Source organism: Rhinopithecus roxellana, chromosome 2, assembly GCF_007565055.1.
Source record: "Rhinopithecus roxellana isolate Shanxi Qingling chromosome 2, ASM756505v1, whole genome shotgun sequence".
NCBI classification, from domain to species: Eukaryota; Metazoa; Chordata; class Mammalia; order Primates; family Cercopithecidae; genus Rhinopithecus; species Rhinopithecus roxellana.
Window position 1 is genome coordinate 168,676,504 of NC_044550.1, and position 14,747 is coordinate 168,691,250.

Below are 14,747 nucleotides of genomic sequence, written 5' to 3' on the forward strand. Positions count from 1 at the left end.
ATCTATGACATCTACAAAGTCTGACAATCACAACCATCTGGGCAGTCGTTGTAAGGTGACAAAGCAGGTGCTTGCTAATCAAAACTTGCAGAATAATTTGTATGAGTTAGAAAGAACTTTCTAAAGAAAATGGTAGTGCACTCATTTAAGACATTCTACCCTATAGATGCTTTGATGCCAAAAAGGATGATGTTACATGGAAAACTTGACATGTATCACTCAGAGAGAACAGGTGACTCAGAAATAACAACCTTTCAATGTGCAAACAATTTAGGAATAATTCAACCACTTTATTTCAATCTTATGTCATTTTACATAGTTTCAAGTTTGATATATGATAAAAAGTATATCTTAAAATGGGTCTAAAAGATCATTAGTTGAAGAATAAGAATTTTCAATGAGAAAATAAATTATCATATTTTAATTGTCAGTATTTTATTTTCCTTTCTGAGCATCACGTAAAATAAGTCACAATATTAATATTGTCTTCTATTTGATAAAAAACAGTTATTTGCACCTTCATCTTATACCTGACTTCCTATTTGCACATTAAAATTAAAATATTGTCAGACTACATGAATGATCATAAAACAATAGAATATCTACTATATTTTTAAAAATACATTTTTTATTCTGAGAGATCTAGAAACAATTACATTTCTAGATTATTTGTCCTTACTGCATATCTAAAATTATTTCTATCTGAAAATAGCCACAAGGCTCCCAAATTGCTTTTATCAGTACTCCAGAGGAAACTCAAGTTGGAAATGTTTGCAAATAGGTGTGTGTATGTTGCACACTTGTTGCCCCCTTTCTTTTCTTTGTGTGTTTGTCTGTGCGTGCACCCACACGTGCCTGCATATCTTTGCCGAGCTGGATGCATCTTATTTCTTACTAACTTAAAAAAATTTCACTCAAAATGTGTTTTTCTAAAGGTGGCTTAAGGAATGCAGTTGAAAACTAGAGATTATAATGATAGGAATTTATGTCTAACACTTCTAACACATTCCTCAAATCAAAATTGCCAAAGTAATTTTTTCCATGGTCGGGGAATAAACGCATAAGTTTTGCTGAGATGAAAGCCATGTGTGAGAGACACTGAGGAATTTTCCTCTGCATCCTTCACCTTCAAAAGTCCTTGTCCCCTGCAGCAGTTTCTCTCTGCTCCCTCTGCATATGATCTACCAGCTGGTTCTCCTCACTGCTCTTGATAAACACCACCCAAACAATGGTTAGCACTCCTCAAGAATGATTTCTCTCTTCCCATTTCTGAAACTAGCTGAATATCAATAGACATTCTCCTGCTAAAACCCTGTAATAAAGTGTCATATTCTCTTTGCTTTCGCCAAGTCAGAATGCACCTGTAGAGTCTTTTTATGCCCAATAGTTGCCAACAAAGACTTATGCTAATAGTATTCTAGTTTATTTTCTCTCAAACTTGCTATTTTAATTATCAAATAAAGCAATGTTTGCTATTTAAATTTAAATGAATTTAAAGAGGATAATGCACATAAAACTCTTAACCCAGTGAATGACACATACTAATCATAATTATGCATATAACTGAATGAGCTGCATTCTATGAGGGTTAAACTGGCAGTAACTATTTGCCCTTTCGTGTGACTGCTTTATTTCCCTTGTGGATCATCTTATTGCTTCCTTTTCACCTATTCAGCTCCACTCCTATTCTTATAGTCCCTTGTGACAAAGACTCTTTATCTGAGCAAACTTCAGTCAGAATCCTCTGAACCCTGTTTTAAAATAGGCCCCAATCTTGGGCTCCATCTTCAATCTGCCTAGTTCAGTTATAACAAGAATCATGCTAAGTCCTTTGAACATGAACTGCCCCACCCCACTTGTGATATCTAGTCTCTCTGGCCTGCCCTTCAGCAAAAAATAAAGTTAATTTGGTTTAGCAAGGATATCCCTACCCTTAATGTCTTCGGTTAGTAATTTCCCATCCACTGGTCTCTTGCACTCTGCTTCTTGGGTATCAATTCCCACTTGCCTTTGTAGTATCCAGAGTGAAACATGATCTCTCTCTCTTAATGCAAGAGTGTTGACATCTACAATAGCCATCTTGAATAAAGTCTTCCATATTGCTTTACTAAGTGTCAGAATAATATTTTCCTTAGAACTGGAATGTCTCATAACTTTTCTGATTACCTTCTGTCTTAATCTGCTTTGTGCTGCTATAGCAGAATACATGAGACTGAGTAATTTATAAAGAACAGAAATTTACTGATCATGATTCTGGAGGCCGAGAGGTCCAAGATCAAAGAGTTGCATGCAGTGAGGGCCTTCTTGCTGTGCCACAATGTGGTAAAAGGCATCATATGGCTAGAGGGAGAGAGAGCAAGAGAGAGCCAAGCTTGCTTTTACAATAGGCCCACTTCTGCAAAAACAGCATTAATCCATTCATGAAGAGCCTTTATGACCTAATCACCTCTTAAAGTTACAACCTTTCAGGATTGTTGCATTGGGAATTAAGTTTCTAACACACAAGCTTTGAAGAATACATTCAAACCATAGCACCGCCAGATAATAAGCAAATCTTCCTCTTTTCCAAGAATAAATTTCAATCCAGCAAAATATATAAACTTCATGATCTCATCCTTATGCTATCCTTCCGGTAAGCATGAGTCAACTTCAGCCTGAGAAAACTATAGTTAAGAATAAAGCAGAGTTGGCACTCTTTTTTCTCTATATCTCAATTCATCTGTTCTTCCTCTCCCTTAGCTGATGTTTAAAACAATTCCTGAGCAGAGGTTGAGCAGAGGAAGAACAAAGTAGAAACAAACATTCTTTCTGGACTGCTATAGTTATAATCTGGGCGCTGCTGGTAGCAAATGTGGAATCTTTCAAGAGGAGTTTATATGGTTTCACACACATAACACATCACACATACACATGCTCATGCTGCTGGGGATCTTTTGACACTGGGGTTACCACCTCAGCTGTCATCTTACAAACTGTTTTCTCTACATCAAGTGCTCAAGGAATCAGACTGAAAGTTTGTGTCCCTTTAAAATTAGTATGTTGAAATCCTAACTCCCATTGTGACAATAATAGGAGATGAGGCCTTGTGAGGTAATTAAGTCATGAGAATGGAGCCCTTCTGAATAGTATTAGTGCCCTTACAAAAGTGGCTGCAAGAGCTCTCTCATCTTCTTTCCACAATGTGAGTATTCAATAGGAAGTCAGCAGCCTGCAATAGAAGAGGACCTTCGCCAGAATCTGGCAATGCTGACACCATGATCTCAGACTCCCAGCATGCAGCACTATGAGAAATACATTTCTGTTGTTTATAAACCACACAGCCTATCGTACTTATAGCAGCCAGAACAAACGAAGATGTTCACCTCAAGTCAGTTTCTCTTGAGGTCACAAAGCATCATGAATCTGTCTATAGACAGAGCTTCTCTCCCTCAAGAGTAAACCACAGTAAATTTTGGTATATAATTATCCTGGCAGAACCTGTAAATACAGGTTTTTTAAATTTAATTCTCTTTTTGTTCTGCTGACCTTTGCTTTGTTAGACTGAACTAGTCAGATTACCTGGTTGAGCCTTTCTCCTAGTATAAACCAAATACCACTCCCTGTTTCCTCACACTCTACAAAGGTGTCACAATGCACTTCAATAACTCTCTCTTTTTTTTTTCTTTTCTTTTTTTTTTTTGAGACAGAGTCTCGCTCTGTCACCCAGGTTGGAGTGCAGTGGCACGATCTCAGCTCACTGCAAGCTCCGCCTCCCGGATTAACGCCATTCTCCTCCCTCAGCCTCCTGAGTAGCTAGGACTACTCGGCCTCCCAAAGTGCTAGGATTACCGGCATGAGCCACCGCACCTGGCCTGCACTTCAATAACTCTCTACAGAAACTCTCACTATCAGTTTGTTCAATTTTCTGATTAATTCTTTGATGTTTCTTAGGTGGCCTAGAATCAGGTAAAGGATATTACTAGCAAAAGCAATTTTGCAGTCTTTAGGTGATTTTTTATAGATATTTGAGCCCCTAGTTTTAGGATGTGGAAATACTTGGCATCTACTGAATTATTTTGACTCCACAGAAACAATGAAGCCACAGAATACACTGTCATACATCTCTCATAGACAGACAGACGGATGATTGATAGATAGATAGATAGATAGATAGATAGATAGATAGGTATACATTGCACACATCTGTGCGAGTATCCCCTTGAATTTTTTGACCCTCATTGGGCTTCAAGATATTTCAGTTTCTTCTGATCCATTATGAGATCCTTTTACAGATTTTCCTCAACAAGGAATTAGGACTTTTATAATCACACCAAAGAATGAGACAGTGTGCTGACTGACAATGACAAATGGCCAACAGGAAATCTTTAGGCTCCAGGAGGAAATCCCAAAAACCACTCTGGCAAGAGCCTAATAATGAATTTAAATAATTAACATAATGAAATAGATTACTACTGGAAAACCAAAACCTACTTCACAACTGGCCAGTGAGAATTATTCACACAAGGTCATTGCAAAGCCCATAGTTGATAATGCATAAATGTTGAGTAAATATTACGTATCTCTGGTCAGGCACTTTGGGAGGCTGAGGCAGGAGGATCCCTCAAGCCTAGGAGTTCAACAGCCTGGGCTACATAGTGATACCTTGTCTCTACAAAAAACAAAGCAAAACAAAGCAAAACAAAACACCTAAAAATTAGATGAGCATGGTGACATGTGCCTGTGATCTCTCAACTACACAGGAGGCTTAGGCAGGAGGATTACTTGAGCCCACGAGTCTGAGACTGCAGTGAGCCGCGATCATGAAATTTCACTCCAGATTGGGTGACAGAGGGAGACTCTGTCTCCAAAATATACATTTATATGTACATATATGTGTGTGTGTGTGTGTGTGTGTGTGTGTGTATATATATTTCTTGAAGACTTTTATCAATAGAGTATTATCTTTTCTATGAACTTTCTATAGCACTCCATACTGAGAATGTTAAAGGTAAATAAAATTTGGTCCTTGCCCCTAGAAATTATAGTAAAAGTGAAGTAAAGAATTAATATAACATAATGGTTAAGACATTCTTTTATCGTGTGTCTGTTTTTATTAATTGGCATTGGTTTTAGCATTTGTAGTTGTTTTCAGTTTGGTGGGTCATGTAACCATTTTATGCCTTAGTTTCTTCTATTGTAAGATGCAGATAATAAGAGTAACTTTCTCGTGGTGTTTATTTCATGGGTTAAAAAAAAATCAATCCACAGAATTAATTCATTGAATGAAAATGTATGTCAATTACCTATTTTTATATTGCAATTTTTCAAAAAGTGCGTGTGATCGCTCTTTTATTGATAGTATTGCCCTACTATTCCCCATTGGCTTTATGTGGTGATTACTAGAACCGAATTGGCTTCTGGGCTGGGGAAAGTCATGCCATGAAAAATAAAATAAAGGGAAATCCAGAAAAAAAAAAAAATACACACAAAAGCGAATTCTCATTTTTTTTGATTTGGTGTCTATCCAAAGAGTGAAGAAAGGAAAATTTTGTGCTCACACACTTACTTATGCCTATTTATGAAATTAATTTTAAGAGTAATAACCAATACTGGCCGGGCGCGGTGGCTCAAGCCTGTAATCCCAGCACTTCGGGAGGCCGAGACGGGCGGATCACGAGGTCAGGAGATCGAGACCATCCTGGCTAACACGGTGAAACCCCGTCTCTACTAAAAAAAAAAAAAAAAAAAATACAAAAAAGAAAAAAAAAAACTAGCCGGGCGAGGTGGCGGGCGCCTGTAGTCCCAGCTACTCCGGAGGCTGAGGCAGGAGAATGGTGTGAACCCGGGAGGCGGAGCTTGCAGTGAGCTGAGATCCGGCCACTGCACTCCAGTCTGGGCGACACAGCTAGACTCCAGTCTCAAAAAAAAAAAAAAAAAAAAAAAGAGTAATAACCAATACTAACTTACAGCTTTTCCGTTTTATATATTAATAGTATTTCTCTTGAAATGCTAATCCTTGTAGATATCTTGTTAAAAGCTGGGAATAGAATTATATACACAGTGCCAATTTATTTCTTATTCTATTTCATAGCGTCTCATGTGAAAATGAAATCATGCTCAAATCAAAGAACTAATTTGATTGCATCCAGACCTAATAGAACAGCCAAGACACATTTTGCTTTAATTTTAGCTTCCAAAAAGTGAAAGAGAAGGAAGAATTTCACTGAAACGATTATCCCAAAGCCTCTTTCACGTTCGTTCATAAATCAAAGAATATCAGGTAGGTACAGTTTTGCTAATGTGGGGTAATCTGATGAATTTTTGAATCCGTATTAAATGGGACACATCCTTCCAAAAAGTATGTTTGTTAAGACATTGTGTCCTGCTTTTGAGAGCTTGTTTCTCAAAATTATTTTACAAATGAAAGATATTATTTACTTCGTAAAGATCTTAAAAGTTGCATTTTGTTATTTTATCAACATTCACCTTTTATCTGTGTTACCATTGCACTGAATTCAAATTCATAAAGTATATTTGTAAAATAAAATATGCTGGATTGGATAACAAGAAGATCAGTCCATGCATATTTCCTTTTCCTTTTCAATTAATCATTTTAATGCTTCTTAGCATTTATCAAAAGTTAATATGAGTCATTTTAATGGTTTCACATTTTATGCACATTGACCAATACTCAGCTGAGATAGGTGATTAGCTTACCTGAGAAATATGAATAACAATACGCTGTGAAACTAGAAAAGGTGAACAAAAAGTGTATCTCTTATAAATAAATAAGTTATGTATTATTTATGTTACACAAATTTTAACAATGTATAATACATGAGGAGAAATTTACTATATTTGGAGCAAAAATAACTGAACAGTCTCTCGGGACCTTTATTAATATTTCAACATCAGTATTATTCTGCTGTATAATTACTTTTTGAAGAATATTTTGCATATGTTTTCTGAAATCTAATGACTGAAACTCAAAAATGTTAGAGTATGCATAAGCTTGATATCACTTGTTTTGGGACAAGCTTCAAATTTGAGGTCATGCTGAAAGCTATTGCCAGCCTGGCAGGCATTTTTACAGCTTTGAGAATCATCACTTTTCAGAGAATCTCTCCACAGGTTTATACCCTTCACCTCATGCTCACAACCAAATTCATGAATACTAAGAAAGATCATAGCCTGTTACCATTCCCTGTATTCCAAACTTCATGCTTTTTTTATTTTCCTTCTTTCTTTCCTTCTTTCCTTCTTTTCTCTCTTTTTTCTTTCTTTTTTCTTTCTGCCTTTCATGTTTCTTTTATTCATTCTGTATTTCTGTCTTTTGATTAATTATTTGACAGCAAAAAGTGAAACAGATTTCAAATGACGTAGCTTTGACTAACAATCTAGAGCACTGAGTTTATAAATAATCCATAGAGACTTTTCTCCTCTTAAACCTGGATTATGATATCCCTTTTGAACTATCAAAAAGCAGGTTCCCAATGTTTGCAAAGTTAAGGTAAAATGCTTTTCTGTAAAAAGGAGCTTAATAAATATGTGTGAAACAATATCTAAGAAAAAGAAATTACTTAACTTCTACTCAATGAGAGAGAGACATTGTGTTAGTTTTTTTTTTTTTTGAGTATGTTAATCTTTTTTTTATTATTATCATACTTTAAGTTCTAGGGTACATGTGCACAACGTGCAGGTTTGTTACATATGTATCCATGTGCCATGTTGGTGTGCTGCACCCATTAACTCATCATTTACATTAGGTATATCTCCTAATACTATCCCTCCTCCCTACCCCCTCCTCACAATAGGCCCTGGTGTGTGATGTTCCTCTTCCTGTGTCCAAGTGATCTCATTGTTCAATTTCCACCTGTGAGTGAGAACATGCAGGGTATGGTTCTGTGTTCTTGCCATAGTTTGCTGAGAATGATGGTTTCCAGCCGCATCCATGTCCCTACAAAGGACACGAACTCATCCTTTTTTATGGCTGCATAGTATTCCATGGTGTATATGTGCCACATTTTCTTAATCTAGTCTGTCACTGATGGACATTTGGGTTGATTCCAAGTCTTTGCTATTGTGAATAGTGCCGCAATAAACATACGTGTGCATGTGTCTTTATAGCAGCATGATTTATAATCCTTTGGGTATATACCCAGTAATGGGATGGCTGGGTCAAATGGTATTTCTAGTTCTAGATCCTTGAGGAATCGCCACACTGTTTTCCATAATGGTTGAACTAGTTTACAGTCCCACCAACCGTGTAAAAGTGTTCCTATTTCTCCACAACCTCTCCAGCACCTGCTGTTTCCTGATTTTTTAATGATTGCCATTCTAACTGGTGTGAGATGATATCTCATTGTGGTTTTGATTTGCATTTCTCTGATGGCGAGTGATGATGAGCATTTCTTCATGTGTCTGTTGGCTGCATAAATGTCTTCTTTTGAGAAGTGTCTGTCCACATCCTTTGCCTACTTTTTGATGGGATTGTTTGTTTTAACAGACATTAAATAAAACAATTATTTGCAAGTCTTTATAATAAGACTGAGTGATAAAAGCATTAGTTAGCTCTTATTGAGCACTCATACAGCCAGACATTCTTTGTTCTGGCTTATCTCTATGAACCCTCAGAACACATCTGTAAGATACACATTTATGTTAGTAGTAGTAGTAGGTGTCTTTTATAGACAGATGATAAGTATTAGACATAAGCTAAGTAATACATCTAAGATCTCATAATATCTAAACCTGTGTACTTGAGATTTGAACATGGGTAGTTTTGTTCTAGAAGCTATTTGTTTATCTACTGTCTTTTACTCCTTCTCATATCATAGAATAGTTATTATCTTTCCACAGATAAGGTAACATTTGAAAATTTCAGATTCTAGTTCAACATAACAAGATCATGAATAAATAGGTCAGGATTTGGAACCCAATTCTATCCTATTCCACAGAAAAATACTTTACTTCATTGGCATAAATGGAAAGACACTGAAGATAAGAAAAAAAAAAAAAAAAAAAAAAAAAAAAACTCTTCTAATGTATGCTCAGGTTTTAAATACGAAAGTTCTGAATCATAAATCTAATTATGAAAATTCAGACATGGTTACATCTGTCTAAAGGAATGTTTTTTTCAGAGAAAGTTGTTACGGTTTCTAAAATTACACTGTTCAAATTTCTGTCTCCTCTATATATTTATAAGTTTATGCCTGAAAAGAGTTGCTTGTGCTAGGGTATTTTCAAACTAGGAGTCGAAATAAACTTACAAAACAACTTGAGATGAAGACCTAAGAGTAGCAAATAGCTTTATCTTAATTTTGTAATGGGTTTTGGAGAATACCTGTTTATAGTCTGGAAAATTCTAGCAAGATAGTACTTCCTATCTTGCTTCCTTTCAGCATTATTTATTTTGCCGTCATTTATTTATTAATATATTTATTCAATAAATACTTATTGAGTATATATTCTAGGCTAAGCCTTTTTTCAAGCGTTGGGAATTCAGGAACAGGCACTAACCACAAAGAAATTTTATTTCCACTAGAAATACAAACAAATGAATCTCTTTATGTGTGAGAATAGAGCCAGGATAAGGTCAAGTTCAGAAGCACAGTGTGTTATGGGAACACAGATAAAAAGCTCACAGCCTAGATACGGGGGCAGGACTAGATACGGGGACAGAAAAAAAAAAAAAAAAAAAAAAAAAAAAAAAAAACACTTCCAACAGCAGAAGTAGAAAATATTAAAAAAAAAAAAAAAAAAAAAAAAAGAAAAGAAAAGAAAGAAAAACCCTGAAGTTTCTAAAAGCATAAAATATTTTTAAAATGAAATGGAAGTACACGTGGCTTGAGAAAAGGTAATTGGAATATGGAAGTAAGTGAAGTTTGAGAGATGTAAAGAGAACAGACACTGTCGGTTTTTGAGATGAGCAGTGAGCTTAGCCCTGCATCTTTGAAAGCTCCTTCTGACAGTCATGTGGAACACTGGAAAGCACTAATGAGGTTAGAAGAAACTGCTTAAGAACAGGGAATGATGAAGAGTAGCATGAGCCAGCCAACGACATGTGACCCAAGGATGCCTTAGGAGTGCATATAAATGAAGAATCATGAAAATTAGACTGGTAAGCCTGGTAGATAGACTGTTCTTTGGAAAACAGTTTCAAAATGTTGGCTGTATATTTCCACAGCATGAGATACACCCTTGTGCCAAAATGACTATATAAATATATATATATATATATATATATATATATATCTCCTCCAGAGTAATATGAACATTGTTTTGTACATTATCCAACTATGTAAGTCAATACTTTATTTGTGATTTTGAAACAACATTTTTCATAGAATAATTAATATATCTATTTAAAAAATTTATCCTTTTGATATTAACTAGCCCTATGAGAAGATAAATACATTTTCTAGTATAGATAGAGATTTGGGGTGGAGATATGACTTTTCTGTCCTTTATTTTTCTGTTATCATAAAAGATAGTTGATCATATGTCAATAACAAGATAACCAAGATAACAAGAGTACTAATCTCATTTGTTTTTAAGTAAAATATAGAAGAAGAGAACCGAATAAACATTCCTGCTTCAGCAAAACATAGTAGTCACTGTAAGCCCCTGGCTTGAAGCCAGTGCTGATGTGCACCACATATGCACTTGTGGGTGCTGCTCTGTTTATTTAGAGTTGGTAAGCACTCCAAATGATAAGCATCTATCACAACCAGATTGTTAAATAATTTCCATATCATCTCTATCTTTCAATTCAGAACTGCTTTTCCTTACGTACTTGAAAACATCAGTTTTAACCTTACTCCTCTTCCCTTTCTGAAAAATTTCAAAGTTCTTTATTCTAAATCTATTTTGCATGTAGAATAAGAAACTGTGGTAGGGATATGTTTAGTGTGCCAGAGACAATAAATGCATGGCAATTTATGAATGACACTTTAAGAAAACACAAACTAATTACAAAAACATGTCCAGGCATTTCTAATAAACAGTTACTTTTTTTATAAGAAAATTAACACAGTCAATAGTTTATTTTGCTCTCTATCGGCCCTGGATGAAACCTGAAAGAATAAAGTAATACCATATTTACAAATCAGAAACAGCATTTCTTTCATATTTGATGTCATCTCCTGAAATCTCACATTCAAACACTAAGAGGAATTGAGCCTACTCAGCTACTAAGACTTGGCAAGATCACAGCTCAAGATCCTTTGCCTTTAGAAAAATGATACTTTCTGACTATCCTTAGCACAAACGTCTCAGTAAAGTTCTCCAAATTTCCATTTCTCTCACTGAAGCTTCTTAATCCTCCATATGATTTTTAAGAATGAATTGTATAGATAGGCAGCCCAAGAAGTCAAAATCCTCCCTAAAAGCTACATTTTTTAGCATGTCATTCTTAACAGTTTATACTCCTGGTGTTTAATTTTTTTTCTGAAGACTGCTAGTTGAAATTTAAAGTATCAATAAGGGAGAAAATATACATAAATAGTATTATTTACAGACATAACCATTTGCAGAGATATTCTTAGATCCTTGCCTGAGTTTCTGTAATAGATTCCATTTCTAAAGACTCTTCAAGCTGAAGCTAGCACTAAAATACTTTAGCATGGAGGTAAATCTGCTTTATCCAGTATACTTTAGATGATTATGAGCAACTTTGAAAGGCCGAATAAAAACATGTTCTCTAGTCCTAAAGCGCTGTATATAATTCAAAATATATTCCATTTTGAGTATGAACTTTGGATGATTACTATTAAACACAGTGAAAATGAATATTTGGAGATTATTTTAACATAATGTTGGAGAGATACAGTTTTAAATCCAAACTGAGGAAATGTTATATTATTTCAACACTTTTGGAATTAGTGGTGTCTCACAATTAGGAACTGTTCTCTGATTTCAGTAATCTCCAATATCATAGATAGCAACATCTCTGTGGGTTTCCTCTTTTCTCTCCAAATGGGGTCCTATTGGATCAGGAATCAGGCTAGAGAGTGGTGGCTAGCATGGTCTCCAGATCTATTGTTATATACTGGGGAAAGTCCCTTAATCCATGGTTAAATGAGGCCCTTTTAGACCAGATATTCATATTGAGTCCATCAGACTATGATTAATTACAGACTCATCTATTTGTGAAGATTTCATTCAGTTTTCTTATAAGCAAAGTTTTGACATAAGCAAGTACTTTAAATAGGAATGCAAGTATAACAGAAAAATATCTGAACATCTGACCATTTAAATTTACGTGAAGAGGGAGTGATAGATCTATTGTTTTTTCCTGCCCTTCTGCTGAATCAAGAAATTTGCTTAGAATATCTATATTCTTATAAAACTTTCTGGATTCAGAAAAGTACTGGAATTAGCTTACATATAGGTTGTAAGTCCAGAATTCTTGGAAACTTTGAATGAAGAGGAGTATTAAAACACATTACCACAATTTCTCTGCATTGGATAAAAACATAGAATGCCTGAGATTGGGTTAACTCTGGTCAGCATCATCTGTCCTAAATACTTACTTCCTAGCTACTACCAAGTATGCCCATTTTTCAAATATATGAGATAATTGTGAATAGTTCTTTTCCCTTTTTTGAGTGACCCTTAATAATAAATAAACAAACGAAAGATAAATTACCATCTCTGCCTTCATGGTTTTGAAGGAAAATGGGCCACAGGCAGCCTACTATGATTTTATATGTGTGAACGAAGTCTATAAGCAGAAGTCAAGGAATGTACCACAAAAAGTTAATTACAGAATAGAGGAGAAATAATATGTTGTTGTTTTGCTCATTCTATTTCATAAGTGTCTGAAACCCGAACAAAACCTAAAAGTTTTTGTGGGCAGGAATTTTTCCAGATTTACAATAATGCTAAACAACAACACAAGAATGTCACTAATATTGTGTCCATTGTTCGCTCTGGAACATAGGCTCATTATAGCTTTCAACTAGCAATAAGGAATAAGGAAGCATGAGTAATGGGCTTCTAATTTTTTTTGTTAGTTTGTTTTTAGTAAACCATTACGTTGGCCTGTATTGTCGTCTAATGGATTAAAAGAGACAACTAAAGTAGAAGTCATTTTGTAATGACTAAAGAGAGAAAAAATTAGATGTTATTATTATTTGCTTTTATTCTCTTGGTGTCTCAAATAGCTCATGCATGTGTATTATAGAGGGAAGGTCAGTCTTAAATGTGAAAGTGTCTAGGGGCATAAAATGGGAGTAGTGATTTGATTAGGTTACTGAAGCTGCAGATGAGTATTTGTGGTGGTCAGAAAGAAATTAAAGGGTGAGATGGATGAAGGCTATGAAGACAGGTCAAGGATGTCTAGGGCTTAATATTTAGTAGCCAGTTTAAATCATTGTTACACCATACAAAACTAATTCAGGAAACTTTGGTGCAAAAACCATAAGAGTCATGTATACTAAAATCTCACACATCATTTTTACAAATGAATATATTACATGCCTTTTGTATCTTCATTAAGGTAATATTATTTTTCTTTAAGCATCCTTTCCTAACCAGTTGCTAATGATGCTGTATGAATAAGTAACTATTAAAAAAGTATATATATACATACATACATACTCCTTGAACTGTCTTCAGGCTTCAAAACAATTGTGTATGCTTTAAAAACTGAATAAAGAGGGTAAACCAGTATACTTGACGGTGAAACTAAAGAATTGACTGAAACTTCTAATTGCTCCTTTCTCTCATATTCTCCTCCTTTAGCTCAACATAATTAATGGCTCCGTCTGAGTAGTGATTGTGCACTAGATTTCTGCTTTCTCGATTGCACAAATCTTGAGCAAGTTTGGATTTTAGAGCACCACAAGGAATGAACATCTGATATGGTCATCACTGCTTCCTGCAGGTAGGTAGGAATATCCCTTTCTGTTTCCCTCCTACTCTAGCTCCTGTTCTTCAGAGAGCCAGCTGATCTTATCAAGTTTATTTGTTAAGTGCTCTATTACATTCTTTCAAAAACAGGCAGTAAACAAATATAGGTGGGTTTGTAAATATTTTTTTTCAAGGCCTTTAATTATTCTGATATATATTGTGGATATCCCAAAAGGAGAAAAATCTTAGGTATTATCTCCCAAACTATTTTCTTCTGCCACCCCAAGATTTGTATTTTAAAAATAAATCCTCCTAACATCTTTAAGGCTAATGATCCATGAAATATATTTTAGAAAACCATTGCACTGATAAATATTAGACTCTATGGCATGCCGTCTCTCTCTCTCTCTCTTATTTCTTAGTCCCTTTCCTCTCTCTTTCTCTGATATCATAGCCAACAATGTGATAATTTGAATCAGTGTAATGATCAAGATTATAACAAAATGGACATAAACTTACAACTAGAAAGAATTCAGTCACTAATTTTAACCCAGTCTCCAGAGAGGATATTGCAAAAGGTCATCATTTAGTCCTATTGCTTTGGGAAGAACACCCAGCCAGCATTTAAAAATTTTGTAGAAACTCTGTGTGTCATCCAACTTTCCAGTATGCTTTAGTCAACTGTTTGAAATGTATGATTTATTACCAAAACTAATGTAGACATCATGTAGTAGGTTCCTGGAAATTCTTTAGAGAAGTTTAAGCATATGCACAATCCATAAATCATAGCGTTAAGACGAGAGAAACAAGATTCTGGCATGTAGTCACTGACTCTCAAATACCATCAGATGCGTTCACTTTGTTAAAAATAAAATATTGCTTTTATTGTCTTTAAAGATGCCTTTCGACAAGCA